This window comes from Motacilla alba, unplaced genomic scaffold, assembly GCF_015832195.1.
Source record: "Motacilla alba alba isolate MOTALB_02 unplaced genomic scaffold, Motacilla_alba_V1.0_pri HiC_scaffold_37, whole genome shotgun sequence".
NCBI classification, from domain to species: domain Eukaryota; kingdom Metazoa; phylum Chordata; class Aves; order Passeriformes; family Motacillidae; genus Motacilla; species Motacilla alba.
Genome location: NW_024037469.1, coordinates 313,069 through 327,075, shown reverse-complemented (window position 1 = coordinate 327,075; position 14,007 = coordinate 313,069).

The following is a 14,007-nucleotide window of genomic DNA, read 5'->3' as shown; positions in this document are numbered from 1 at the left end:
GCAGAGTTCCGTGGGCACTCTCAAAGCCGCGCGAGTTGGCACAGGTGGCAGCTTGTCCCTGGGCGGCATCTTGATATTCGTGGAAATCCAGCAGCCTGCCTGCCCTTAAGGACCAAGGGCCTACCTGGTAGTGACAAAGGGTTCTGCCCAGGGAAAATAAAACTAAGCACCCCTCGGTCCTGGTCTCAGTTTGTAGAGCTCCGTGGGCACTCTCAAAGAAGGCTGAGTTGGCACAGGTGGCAACTTGTCCCTGGGCAGCACCTCGATATTCGTGGAAATCCAGCGGGCAGCCGGCCCCGAAGGGCCAAGGGCTTGCCTGGTAGTGACAAAGGGTTCTGCCCAGGGAAAACAAAACTAAGCACCCCTCGGTCCTGGTCTCAGTTTGCAGAGCTCCGTGGGCACTCTCAAAGCCGCGCGAGTTGGCACAGGTGCCAGCTTGTCCCTGGGCGGCATCTTGATATTCGTGGAAATCCAGAGAGCAGCCTACCCCTAAGGAACAAGGGCCTGCCTGGTACTGACAAAGGCTTCTGCCCGGGGATACAACAATCAGCACCCCACGTTCCTGGTCTCAATTTGCAGAGCTCCGTGGGCACTCTCAAAGCAGCCCGAGTTGGCACAGGTGGCAGCTTGACCCTGGGCGGTATCTTGATATTCGTGGAAATCCTGCTGCCAGCCTGCCCCTAAAGGTGGAGGGCCTATCTGATACTGACAAAAGGTTCTGCCCGGGAAAATAAAACTCAGCTCCCCATGTTCCTGGTTTCTGTTTGTAGAGCTCCATGGGCACTCTCAAAGCAGCCCGAGTTGGCACAGGTGGCAGCTTGTCCCTGGGCGGCATCTTCATATTCGTGGAAATCCTGCAGCAAGCCTGCCCTTAAGGACCAACGGCCTACCTGGTACTGACAAAGGCTTCTGCCTGGGGAAACAAAACCCACCACCCCACGTTCCTGGTCTCAGTTTGCAGAGCTCCATGGGCACTCTCAAAGCAGCCTGAGTTGCAACAGGTAGCAGCTTGTCCCTGGGCGGCATCTTGATATTCGTGGAAATCCTGCAGGCAGACGAGAACGAAGGGCTGAGGGCCTATCTGGTACTGACAAAGCCTTCTGCCCGGGGAAAATAAAACTCACCTCCCCATGTTCCTGGTTTCTGTTTGTAGAGCTCCATGGGCACTCTCAAAGCAGCCCGAGTTGGCACTGGTGGCAGCTTGTCCCTGGGCGGCATCTTGATATTCGTGGAAATCCTGCAGCAAGCCTGCCCATCAGGACCAAGGGCCTAACTGGTACTGACAAATGGTTCTGCCCAGGGAAAACAAAACTAAGCACCCCTCGTTCCTGGTCTCAGTTTACAGAGCTCCGTGGGCACTCTCAAAGCAGCGCGAGTTGGCACAGGTGCCAGCTTGTCCCTGGGCGGCATCATGATATTCGTGGAAATCCAGAGAGCAGCCTACCCCTAAGGAACAAGATCCTGCCTGGTACTGACAAAGGCTTCTGCCTGGGGAAACAACAATCAGCACCCCACGTTCCTGGTCTCAATTTGCAGAGCTCCGTGGGCACTCTAAAAGCAGCCTGAGTTGGCACAGGTGGAAGCTTGTCCCTGGACGGCATCTTGATATTTGTGGAAATCCTGCTGCCAGCCTGCCCCTAAAGGTGGAGGGCCTACCTGGTACTTACAAAGGCTTCTGCCCGGAGAAACAAAACCCACCACCCCACATTCCTGGTTTCAGTTTGCAGAGTTCCGTGGGCACTCTCAAAGCCGCGCGAGTTGGCACAGGTGGCAGCTTGTCCCTGGGCGGCATCTTGATATTCGTGGAAATCCAGCAGCCTGCCTGCCCTTAAGGACCAAGGGCCTACCTGGTAGTGACAAAGGGTTCTGCCCAGGGAAAATAAAACTAAGCACCCCTCGGTCCTGGTCTCAGTTTGTAGAGCTCCGTGGGCACTCTCAAAGAAGGCTGAGTTGGCACAGGTGGCAACTTGTCCCTGGGCAGCACCTTGATATTCGTGGAAATCCAGCAGGCAGCCGGCCCCGAAGGGCCAAGGGCTTGCCTGGTAGTGACAAAGGGTTCTGCCCAGGGAAAACAAAACTAAGCACCCCTCGGTCCTGGTCTCAGTTTGCAGAGCTCCGTGGGCACTCTCAAAGCCGCGCGAGTTGGCACAGGTGCCAGCTTGTCCCTGGGCGGCATCTTGATATTCGTGGAAATCCAGAGAGCAGCCTACCCCTAAGGAACAAGGGCCTGCCTGGTACTGACAAAGGCTTCTGCCCGGGGATACAACAATCAGCACCCCACGTTCCTGGTCTCAATTTGCAGAGCTCCGTGGGCACTCTCAAAGCAGCCCGAGTTGGCACAGGTGGCAGCTTGACCCTGGGCGGCATCTTGATATTCGTGGAAATCCTGCTGCCAGCCTGCCCCTAAAGGTGGAAGGGCCTACCTGATACTGACAAAAGGTTCTGCCCGGGGAAAATAAAACTCAGCACCCCATGTTCCTGGTCTCAGTTTGCAGAGCTCCATGGGCACTCTCAAAGCAGCCCGAGTTGGCACAGGTGGCAGCTTGTCCCTGGGCGGCATCTTGATATTCGTGGAAATCCTGCAGCAAGCCTGCCCTTAAGGGCCAACGGCCTACCTGGTACTGACAAAGGCTTCTGCCCGGGGAAACAAAACCCACCACTCACGTTCCTGGTCTCAGTTTGCAGAGCTCCATGGGCACTCTCAAAGCAGCCCGAGTTGGCACAGGTGGCAGCTTGTCTCTGGGCGGCATCTTGATATTCGTGGAAATCCAGCTGGCAGCCGGCCCCCAAGGGCTGAGGGCCTACCTGGTACTGACAAAGGCTTCTGCCCGGGGAAACAAAACCCACAACCCCACGTTCCTGGTCTCAGTTTGCAGAGCTCCATGGGCACACTCAAAGCAGCCCGAGTTGGCACAGGTGGCAGCTTGTCCCTGGGCAGCATCTTGATATTCGTGGAAATCCAGAGACCAGCCTACCCCTAAGGAACAAGTGCCTGCCTGGTGCTGACAAAGGCTTCTGCCCGGGGAAACAAAAGCCACCACTGCACGTTCCTGGTCTCAATTTGCAGAGCTCCATGGGCACTCTCAAAGCAGCCTGAGATGGCACAGGTGGCAACTTGTCCCTGGGCAGCACCTTGATATTCGTGGAAATCCAGCGGGCAGCCGGCCCCGAAGGGCCAAGGGCTTACCTGGTAGTGACAAAGGGTTCTGCCCAGGGAAAACAAAACTAAGCACCCCTCGGTCCTGGTCTCAGTTTGCAGAGCTCCGTGGGCACCCTCAAAGCCGCGCGAGTTGGCACAGGTGCCAGCTTGTCCCTGGGCGGCATCTTGATATTCGTGGAAATCCAGCGGGCAGCCGGCCCCGAAGGGCCAAGGGCTTACCTGGTAGTGACAAAGGGTTCTGCCCAGGGAAAATAAAACTAAGCACCCCTCGGTCCTGGTCTCAGTTTGCAGAGCTCCATGGGCACTCTCAAAGAAGGCTGAGTTGGCACAGGTGGCAACTTGTCCCTGGGCAGCATCTTGATATTCGTGGAAATCCAGCGGGCAGCCGGCCCCGAAGGGCCAAGGGCTTACCTGGTACTGACAAAGGGTTCTGCCCAGGGAAAACAAAACTAAGCACCCCTCGGTCCTGGTCTCAGTTTGCAGAGCTCCGTGGGCACTCTCAAAGCCGCGCGAGTTGGCACAGGTGCCAGCTTATCCCTGGGCGGCATCTTGATATTCGTGGAAATCCAGAGAGCAGCCTACCCCTAAGGAACAAGGTCCTGCCTTGTACCGACAAAGGCTTCTGCCCGGGGATACAACAATCAGCACCCCACGTTCCTGGTCTCAATTTGCAGAGCTCCGTGGGCACTCTCAAAGCAGCCCGAGTTGCCACAGGTGGCAGCTTGTCCCTGGGCGGCATCTTGATATTTGTGGAAATCCTGCAGCAGGCGGCCGAGAACGAAGGGCCGAGGGCCTATCTGGTACTGACAAAGGCTTCTGCCCGGGAAAATAAAACTCAGCACCCCATGTTCCTGGTTTCTATTTGTAGAGCTCCATGGGCACTCTCAAAGCAGCCCGAGTTGGCACTGGTGGCAGCTTGTCCCTGGGCGGCATCTTGATATTCGTGGAAATCCTGCAGCAAGCCTGCCCTTAAGGAACAAGGCCCTACCTGGTACTGACAACAGCTTCTGCCTGGGGAAACAAAACCCACCACCCCACATTCCTGGTCTCAGTTTGCAGAGCTCCATGGGCATTCTCTAAGCAGCCCGAGTTGGCACAGGTGGCAGCTTGTCCCTGGGCGGCATCTTGATATTCGTGGAAATCCTGCTGCCAGACTGCCCCTAAGGGCCAAGGGCCTACCTGGTACTGACAAAGGCTTCTGCCCGGGGAAATAAAACATACAAACTCACGTTCCTGGTCTCAGTTTGCAGAGCTCCGTGGGCACTCTCAAAGCAGCCCGAGTTGGCACTGGTAGCAGCTTGTCCCTGAGCGGCATCTTGATATTCGTGGAAATCCAGCCGGCTGCCGGCCAAGCAGGGCCGAGGGCCTATCTGGTACTGCAAATGCTTCTGCCCGGGGAAACAAAACCCACAACCCCACGTTCCTGGTTTCAGATTTAAGAGTTCCATGGGCACACTCAAAGCAGCCCGAGTTGGCACAGGTGGCAGCTTGTCCCTGGGCAGCATCTTGATATTCGTGGAAATCCAGAGAGCAGCCTACCCCTAAGGAACAAGGTCCTGCCTGGTGCTGACAAAGGCTTCTGCCCGTGGAAACAAAAGCCACCACTGCACGTTCCTGGTCTCAATTTGCAGAGCTCCATGGGCACTCTCAAAGCAGCCTGAGATGGCACAGGTGGCAACTTGTCCCTGGGCAGCACCTTGATATTCGTGGAAATCCAGCGGGCAGCCGGCCCCGAAGGGCCAAGGGCTTACCTGGTAGTGACAAAGGCTTCTGCCCAGGGAAAACAAAACTAAGCACCCCTCGGTCCTGGTCTCAGTTTGCAGAGCTCCGTGGGCACTCTCAAAGCCGCGCGAGTTGGCACAGGTGGCAGCTTGTCCCTGGGCGGCATCTTGATATTCGTGGAAATCCAGCGGGCAGCCGGCCCCGAAGGGCCAAGGGCTTACCTGGTAGTGACAAAGGGTTCTGCCCAGGGAAAATAAAACTAAGCACCCCTCGGTCCTGGTCTCAGTTTGCAGAGCTCCATGGGCACTCTCAAAGAAGGCTGAGTTGGCACAGGTGGACTCTTGTCCCTGGGCAGCATCTTGATATTCGTGGAAATCCAGCGGGCAGCCGGCCCCGAAGGGCCAAGGGCTTACCTGGTACTGACAAAGGGTTCTGCCCAGGGAAAACAAAACTAAGCACCCCTCGGTCCTGGTCTCAGTTTGCAGAGCTCCGTGGGCACTCTCAAAGCCGCGCGAGTTGGCACAGGTGCCAGCTTATCCCTGGGCGGCATCTTGATATTCGTGGAAATCCAGAGAGCAGCCTACCCCTAAGGAACAAGGTCCTGCCTGGTACTGACAAAGGCTTCTGCCCGGGGATACAACAATCAGCACCCCACGTTCCTGGTCTCAATTTGCAGAGGTCCGTGGGCACTCTCAAAGCAGCCCGAGTTGCCACAGGTGGCAGCTTGTCCCTGGGCGGCATCTTGATATTTGTGGAAATCCTGCAGCAGGCGGCCGAGAACGAAGGGCCGAGGGCCTATCTGGTACTGACAAAGGCTTCTGCCCGGGAAAATAAAACTCAGCACCCCATGTTCCTGGTTTCTCTTTGTAGAGCTCCATGGGCACTCTCAAAGCAGCCCAAGTTGGCACAGGTGGCAGCTTGTCCCTGGACGGCATCTTGATATTCGTGGAAATCCTGCTGCCAGCCTGCCCCTAAAGGTGGAGGGCCTACCTGGTACTGACAAAGGCTTCTGCCCGGAGAAACAAAACCCACCACCCCACGTTCCTGGTCTCAGTTTGCAGAGTTCCGTGGGCACTCTCAAAGCCGCGCGAGTTGGCACAGGTGGCAGCTTGTCCCTGAGCGGCATCTTGATATTCGTGGAAATCCAGCAGGCTGCCTGCCCTTAAGGACCAAGGGCCTACCTGGTACTGACAACGGCTTCTGCCTGGGGAAACAAAACCCACCACCCCACGTTCCTGGTCTCAGTTTGCAGAGCTCCATGGGCACTCTCAAAGCAGCCTGAGTTGCAACAGGTAGCAGCTTGTCCCTGGGCGGCATCTTGATATTCGTGGAAATCCAGCAGGCAGACGAGAACGAAGGGCTGAGGGCCTATCTGGTACTGACAAAGCCTTCTGCCTGGGGAAAATAAAACTCACCTCCCCATGTTCCTGGTTTCTGTTTGTAGAGCTCCATGGGCACTCTCAAAGCAGCCCGAGTTGGCACAGGTGGCAGCTTGTCCCTGGGCGGCATCTTGATATTCGTGGAAATCCTGCAGCAAGCCTGCCCATAGGACCAAGGGCCTAACTGGTACTGACAAATGGTTCTGCCCAGGGAAAACAAAACTAAGCACCCCTCGGTCCTGGTCTCAGTTTGCAGAGCTCCGTGGGCACTCTCAAAGCCGCGCGAGTTGGCACAGGTGCCAGCTTGTCCCTGGGCGGCATCTTGATATTCGTGGAAATCCAGAGAGCAGCCTACCCCTAAGGAACAAGGGCCTCCTGCCTGGTACTGACAAAGGCTTCTGCCTTGGGGAGCTACAACAATCAGCACCCCACGTTCCTGGTCTCAATTTGCAGAGCTCCGTGGGCACTCTAAAAGCAGCCTGAGTTGGCACAGGTGGCAGCTTGTCCCTGGACGGCATCTTGATATTCGTGGAAATCCTGCTGCCAGCCTGCCCCTAAAGGTGGAGGGCCTACCTGGTACTGACAAAGGCTTCTGCCCGGAGAAACAAAACCCACCACCCCACATTCCTGGTTTCAGTTTGCAGAGTTCCGTGGGCACTCTCAAAGCCGCGCGAGTTGGCACAGGTGGCAGCTTGTCCCTGGGCGGCATCTTGATATTCGTGGAAATCCAGCAGCCTGCCTGCCCTTAAGGACCAAGGGCCTACCTGGTAGTGACAAAGGGTTCTGCCCAGGGAAAATAAAACTAAGCACCCCTCGGTCCTGGTCTCAGTTTGTAGAGCTCCATGGGCACTCTCAAAGAAGGCTGAGTTGGCACAGGTGGCAACTTGTCCCTGGGCAGCACCTCGATATTCGTGGAAATCCAGCGGGCAGCCGGCCCCGAAGGGCCAAGGGCTTATCTGGTAGTGACAAAGGGTTCTGCCCAGGGAAAACAAAACTAAGCACCCCTCGGTCCTGGTCTCAGTTTGCAGAGCTCCGTGGGCACTCTCAAAGCCGCGCGAGTTGGCACAGGTGCCAGCTTGTCCCTGGGCGGCATCTTGATATTCGTGGAAATCCAGAGAGCAGCCTACCCCTAAGGAACAAGGGCCTGCCTGGTACTGACAAAGGCTTCTGCCCGGGGATACAACAATCAGCACCCCACGTTCCTGGTCTCAATTTGCAGAGCTCCGTGGGCACTCTCAAAGCAGCCCGAGTTGGCACAGGTGGCAGCTTGACCCTGGGCGGCATCTTGATATTCGTGGAAATCCAGAGAGCAGCCTACCCCTAAAGAACAAGGGCCTGCCTGGTACTGACAAAGGCTTCTGCCCGGGGATACAACAACCAGCACCCCACGTTCCTGGTCTCAATTTGCAGAGCTCCGTGGGCACTCTCAAAGCAGCCCGAGTTGCCACAGGTGGCAGCTTGTCCCTGGGCGGCATCTTGATATTTGTGGAAATCCTGCAGCAGGCTGCCCTTAACGAAGGGCCGAGGGCCTATCTGGTACTGACAAAAGCTTCTGCCCGGGAAAATAAAACTCAGCACCCCATGTTCCTGGTTTCTCTTTGTAGAGCTCCATGGGCACTCTCAAAGCAGCCCGAGTTGGCACAGGTGGCAGCTTGTCCCTGGGCGGCATCTTGATATTCGTGGAAATCCTGCTGCCAGCCTGCCCCTAAAGGTGGAGGGCCTACCTGGTACTGACAAAGGCTTCTGCCCGGAGAAACAAAACCCACCACCCCACGTTCCTGGTCTCAGTTTGCAGAGTTCCGTGGGCACTCTCAAAGCCGCGCGAGTTGGCACAGGTGGCAGCTTGTCCCTGGGCGGCATCTTGATATTCGTGGAAATCCTGCTGCCAGACTGCCCCTAAGGGCCGAGGGCCTACCTGGTACTGACAAAGGCTTCTGCCCGGGGAAACAAAACCCACAACCCCACGTTCCTGGTCTCAGTTTGCAGAGCTCCATGGGCACTCTCAAAGCAGCCCGAGTTGGCAACAGGTAGCAGCTTGTCCCTGAGCGGCATCTTGATATTCGTGGAAATCCAGCAGGCTGACGGCCAAGCAGGGCTGAGGGCCTATCTGGTACTGACAAAGGCTTCTGCCCGGGGAAACAAAACTCACCTCCCCACGTTCCTGGTTTCAGATTGTAGAGTTCCATGGGCACACTCAAAGCAGCCCGAGTTGGCACAGGTGGCAGCTTGTCCCTGGGCAGCATCTTGATATTCGTGGAAATCCAGAGAGCAGCCTACCCCTAAGGAACAAGTGCCTGCCTGGTACTGACAAAGGCTTCTGCCCGGGGAAACAAAATCCACCACCCCACGTTCCTGGTCTCAATTTGCAGAGCTCCATGGGCACTCTCAAAGCAGCCCGAGTTGGCACAGGTGGCAGCTTGACCCTGGGCGGCATCTTGATATTCGTGGAAATCCTGCTGCCAGCCTGCCCCTAAAGGTGGAGGGCCTATCTGGTACTGACAAAAGGTTCTGCCCGGGAAAATAAAACTCAGCTCCCCATGTTCCTGGTTTCTGTTTGTAGAGCTCCATGGGCACTCTCAAAGCAGCCCGAGTTGCCACAGGTGGCAGCTTGTCCCTGGGCGGCATCTTCATATTCGTGGAAATCCTGCAGCAAGCCTGCCCTTAAGGACCAACGGCCTACCTGGTACTGACAAAGGCTTCTGCCCGGAGAAACAAAACCCACCACCCCACATTCCTGGTCTCAGTTTTCAGAGCTCCATGGGCACTCTCTAAGCAGCGCGAGTTGGCACAGGTGGCAGCTTGTCTCTGGGCGGCATCTTGATATTCGTGGAAATCCAGCAGGCTGACTGCCCCCAAGGACCAAGGGCCTACCTGGTACTGACAAAGGCTTCTGCCCGGGGAAACAAAACCCACCACCCCACGTTCCTGGTCTCAGTTTGCAGAGCTCTTGGACACTCTCAAAGCAGCCCGAGTTGGCACAGGTAGCAGCTTGTCCCTGAGCGGCATCTTGATATTCGTGGATTCCTGCAGCAGGCTGCCGACAAGCAAAGGGCCGAGGGCCTATCTGGTACAGACAAAGGCTTCTGCCCGGGGAAATAAAACTCAGGTCCCCATGTTCCTGGTTTCAGATTTGTAGAGTTCCATGGGCACTCTCAAAGCAGCCCGAGTTGGCACTGGTGGCAGCTTGTCCCTGGGCGGCATCTTGATATTCGTGGAAATCCAGCAGCAGCCTGCCCCTAAGGAACAAGGCCCTACCTGGTACTGACCACAGCTTCTGCCTGGGGAAACAAAACCCACCACCCCACGTACCTGGTCTCAGTTTGCAGAGCTCCATGGGCATTCTCTAAGCAGCCCGAGTTGCAACAGGTAGCAGCTTGTCCCTGGGCGGCATCTTGATATTCGTGGAAATCCTGCTGCCAGACTGCCCCTAAGGGCCAAGGGCCTACCTGGTACTGACAAAGGCTTCTGCCCGGGGAAATAAAACATACAAACTCACGTTCCTGGTCTAAGTTTGCAGAGCTCCGTGGGCACTCTCAAAGCAGCCCGAGTTGGCACAGGTAGCAGCTTGTCCCTGAGCGGCATCTTGATATTCGTGGAAATCCAGCCGGCTGCCGGCCAAGCAGGGCCGAGGGCCTATCTGGTACTGCAAATGCTTCTGCCCGGGGAAACAAAACCCATAACCCCACGTTCCTGGTTTCAGATTTAAGAGTTCCATGGGCACACTCAAAGCAGCCCGAGTTGGCACAGGTGGCAGCTTGTCCCTGGGCAGCATCTTGATATTCGTGGAAATCCAGAGAGCAGCCTACCCCTAAGGAACAAGTGCCTGCCTGGTGCTGACAAAGGCTTCTGCCCGTGGAAACAAAAGCCACCACTGCACGTTCCTGGTCTCAATTTGCAGAGCTCCATGGGCACTCTCAAAGCAGCCTGAGATGGCACAGGTGGCAACTTGTCCCTGGGCAGCACCTTGATATTCGTGGAAATCCAGCGGGCAGCCGGCCCCGAAGGGCCAAGGGCTTACCTGGTAGTGACAAAGGCTTCTGCCCAGGGAAAACAAAACTAAGCACCCCTCGGTCCTGGTCTCAGTTTGCAGAGCTCCGTGGGCACCCTCAAAGCCGCGCGAGTTGGCACAGGTGCCAGCTTGTCCCTGGGCGGCATCATGATATTCGTGGAAATCCAGCGAGCAGCCTACCCCGAAGGGCCAAGGTCTTACCTGGTAGTGACAAAGGGTTCTGCCCAGGGATACAAAACTCAGCACCCCACGGTCCTGGTCTCAGTTTGCAGAGCTCCGTGGGCACTCTCAAAGAAGGCTGAGTTGGCACAGGTGGCAGCTTGTCCCTGGGCGGCATCTTGATATTCGTGGAAATCCTGCTGGCAGCCTGCCCCGAAGGGGAAGGGCCTACCTGGTACTGACAAAGGGTTCTGCCCGGGAAAACAAAACTAAGCACCCCTCATTCCTGGTCTCAGTTTGCAGAGTTCCATGGGCACTCTCAAAGCCGCGCGAGTTGGCACAGGTGGCAGCTTGTCCCTGGGCGGCATCTTGATATTCGTGGAAATCCAGAGAGCTGCCTGCCCCTAAGGATCAAGGGCCTACCTTGTACTGACAAAGGCTTCTGCCCGGGGATACAACAATCCAGCACCCCACGTTCCTGGTCTCAGTTTGCAGAGCTCCGTGGGCACTCTCAAAGCAGCCCGAGTTGCCACAGGTGGCAGCTTGTCCCTGGGCGGCATCTTGATATTCGTAGGAATCCTGCAGCAGGCAGCCGACAACGAAGGGCCGAGGGCCTATCTGGTACAGACAAAGGCTTCTGCCCGGGAAAATAAAACTCAGCACCCCATGTTCCTGGTTTCTATTTGTAGAGCTCCATGGGCACTCTCAAAGCAGCCCGAGTTGGCACTGGTGGCAGCTTGTCCCTGGGCGGCATCTTGATATTCGTGGAAATCCTGCAGCAAGCCTGCCCTTAAGGAACAAGGCCCTACCTGGTACTGACAACAGCTTCTGCCTGGGGAAACAAAACCCACCACCCCACATTGCTGGTCTCAGTTTGCAGAGCTCCATGGGCATTCTCTAAGCAGCCCGAGTTGCCACAGGTGGCAGCTTGTCCCTGGGCGGCATCTTGATATTCGTGGAAATCCTGCTGCCAGACTGCCCCTAAGGGCCAAGGGCCTACCTGGTACTGACAAAGGCTTCTGCCCGGGGAAATAAAACATACAAACTCACGTTCCTGGTCTCAGTTTGCAGAGCTCCGTGGGCACTCTCAAAGCAGCCCGAGTTGGCACTGGTAGCAGCTTGTCCCTGAGCGGCATCTTGATATTCGTGGAAATCCAGCCGGCTGCCGGCCAAGCAGGGCCGAGGGCCTATCTGGTACTGCAAATGCTTCTGCCCGGGGAAACAAAACCCACAACCCCACGTTCCTGGTTTCAGATTTAAGAGTTCCATGGGCACACTCAAAGCAGCCCGAGTTGGCACAGGTGGCAGCTTGTCCCTGGGCAGCATCTTGATATTCGTGGAAATCCAGAGAGCAGCCTACCCCTAAGGAACAAGTGCCTGCCTGGTGCTGACAAAGGCTTCTGCCCGTGGAAACAAAAGCCACCACTGCACGTTCCTGGTCTCAATTTGCAGAGCTCCATGGGCACTCTCAAAGCAGCCTGAGATGGCACAGGTGGCAACTTGTCCCTGGGCAGCACCTTGATATTCGTGGAAATCCAGCGGGCAGCCGGCCCCGAAGGGCCAAGGGCTTACCTGGTAGTGACAAAGGCTTCTGCCCAGGGAAAACAAAACTAAGCACCCCTCGGTCCTGGTCTCAGTTTGCAGAGCTCCGTGGGCACTCTCAAAGCCGCGCGAGTTGGCACAGGTGCCAGCTTGTCCCTGGGCGGCATCTTGATATTCGTGGAAATCCAGCGGGCAGCCGGCCCCGAAGGGCCAAGGGCTTACCTGGTAGTGACAAAGGGTTCTGCCCAGGGAAAATAAAACTAAGCACCCCTCGGTCCTGGTCTCAGTTTGCAGAGCTCCATGGGCACTCTCAAAGAAGGCTGAGTTGGCACAGGTGGACTCTTGTCCCTGGGCAGCATCTTGATATTCGTGGAAATCCAGCGGGCAGCCGGCCCCGAAGGGCCAAGGGCTTACCTGGTACTGACAAAGGGTTCTGCCCAGGGAAAACAAAACTAAGCACCCCTCGGTCCTGGTCTCAGTTTGCAGAGCTCCGTGGGCACTCTCAAAGCCGCGCGAGTTGGCACAGGTGCCAGCTTATCCCTGGGCGGCATCTTGATATTCGTGGAAATCCAGAGAGCAGCCTACCCCTAAGGAACAAGGTCCTGCCTGGTACTGACAAAGGCTTCTGCCCGGGGATACAACAATTAGCACCCCACGTTCCTGGTCTCAATTTGCAGAGGTCCGTGGGCACTCTCAAAGCAGCCCGAGTTGCCACAGGTGGCAGCTTGTCCCTGGGCGGCATCTTGATATTTGTGGAAATCCTGCAGCAGGCGGCCGAGAACGAAGGGCCGAGGGCCTATCTGGTACTGACAAAGGCTTCTGCCCGGGAAAATAAAACTCAGCACCCCATGTTCCTGGTTTCTCTTTGTAGAGCTCCATGGGCACTCTCAAAGCAGCCCAAGTTGGCACAGGTGGCAGCTTGTCCCTGGACGGCATCTTGATATTCGTGGAAATCCTGCTGCCAGCCTGCCCCTAAAGGTGGAGGGCCTACCTGGTACTGACAAAGGCTTCTGCCCGGAGAAACAAAACCCACCACCCCACGTTCCTGGTCTCAGTTTGCAGAGTTCCGTGGGCACTCTCAAAGCCGCGCGAGTTGGCACAGGTGGCAGCTTGTCCCTGAGCGGCATCTTGATATTCGTGGAAATCCAGCAGGCTGCCTGCCCTTAAGGACCAAGGGCCTACCTGGTACTGACAACGGCTTCTGCCTGGGGAAACAAAACCCACCACCCCACGTTCCTGGTCTCAGTTTGCAGAGCTCCATGGGCACTCTCAAAGCAGCCCGAGTTGGCACAGGTGGCAGCTTGTCCCTGGACGGCATCTTGATATTCGTGGAAATCCAGCAGGCAGACGAGAACGAAGGGCTGAGGGCCTATCTGGTAGTGACAAAGCCTTCTGCCCGGGGAAAATAAAACTCACATCCCCATGTTCCTGGTTTCTGTTTGTAGAGCTCCATGGGCACTCTCAAAGCAGCCCGAGTTGGCACTGGTGGCAGCTTGTCCCTGGGCGGCATCTTGATATTCGTGGAAATCCTGCAGCAAGCCTGCCCATCAGGACCAAGGGCCTAACTGGTACTGACAAATGGTTCTGCCCAGGGAAAACAAAACTAAGCACCCCTCGGTCCTGGTCTCAGTTTGCAGAGCTCCGTGGGCACTCTCAAAGCCGCGCGAGTTGGCACAGGTGCCAGCTTGTCCCTGGGCGGCATCATGATATTCGTGGAAATCCAGAGAGCAGCCTACCCCTAAGGAACAAGGTCCTGCCTGGTACTGACAAAGGCTTCTGCCCGGGGATACAACAATTAGCACCCCACGTTCCTGGTCTCAATTTGCAGAGGTCCGTGGGCACTCTCAAAGCAGCCCGAGTTGCCACAGGTGGCAGCTTGTCCCTGGGCGGCATCTTGATATTTGTGGAAATCCTGCAGCAGGCGGCCGAGAACGAAGGGCCGAGGGCCTATCTGGTACTGACAAAGGCTTCTGCCCGGGAAAATAAAACTCAGCACCCCATGTTCCTGGTTTCTCTTTGTAGAGCTCCATGGGCAC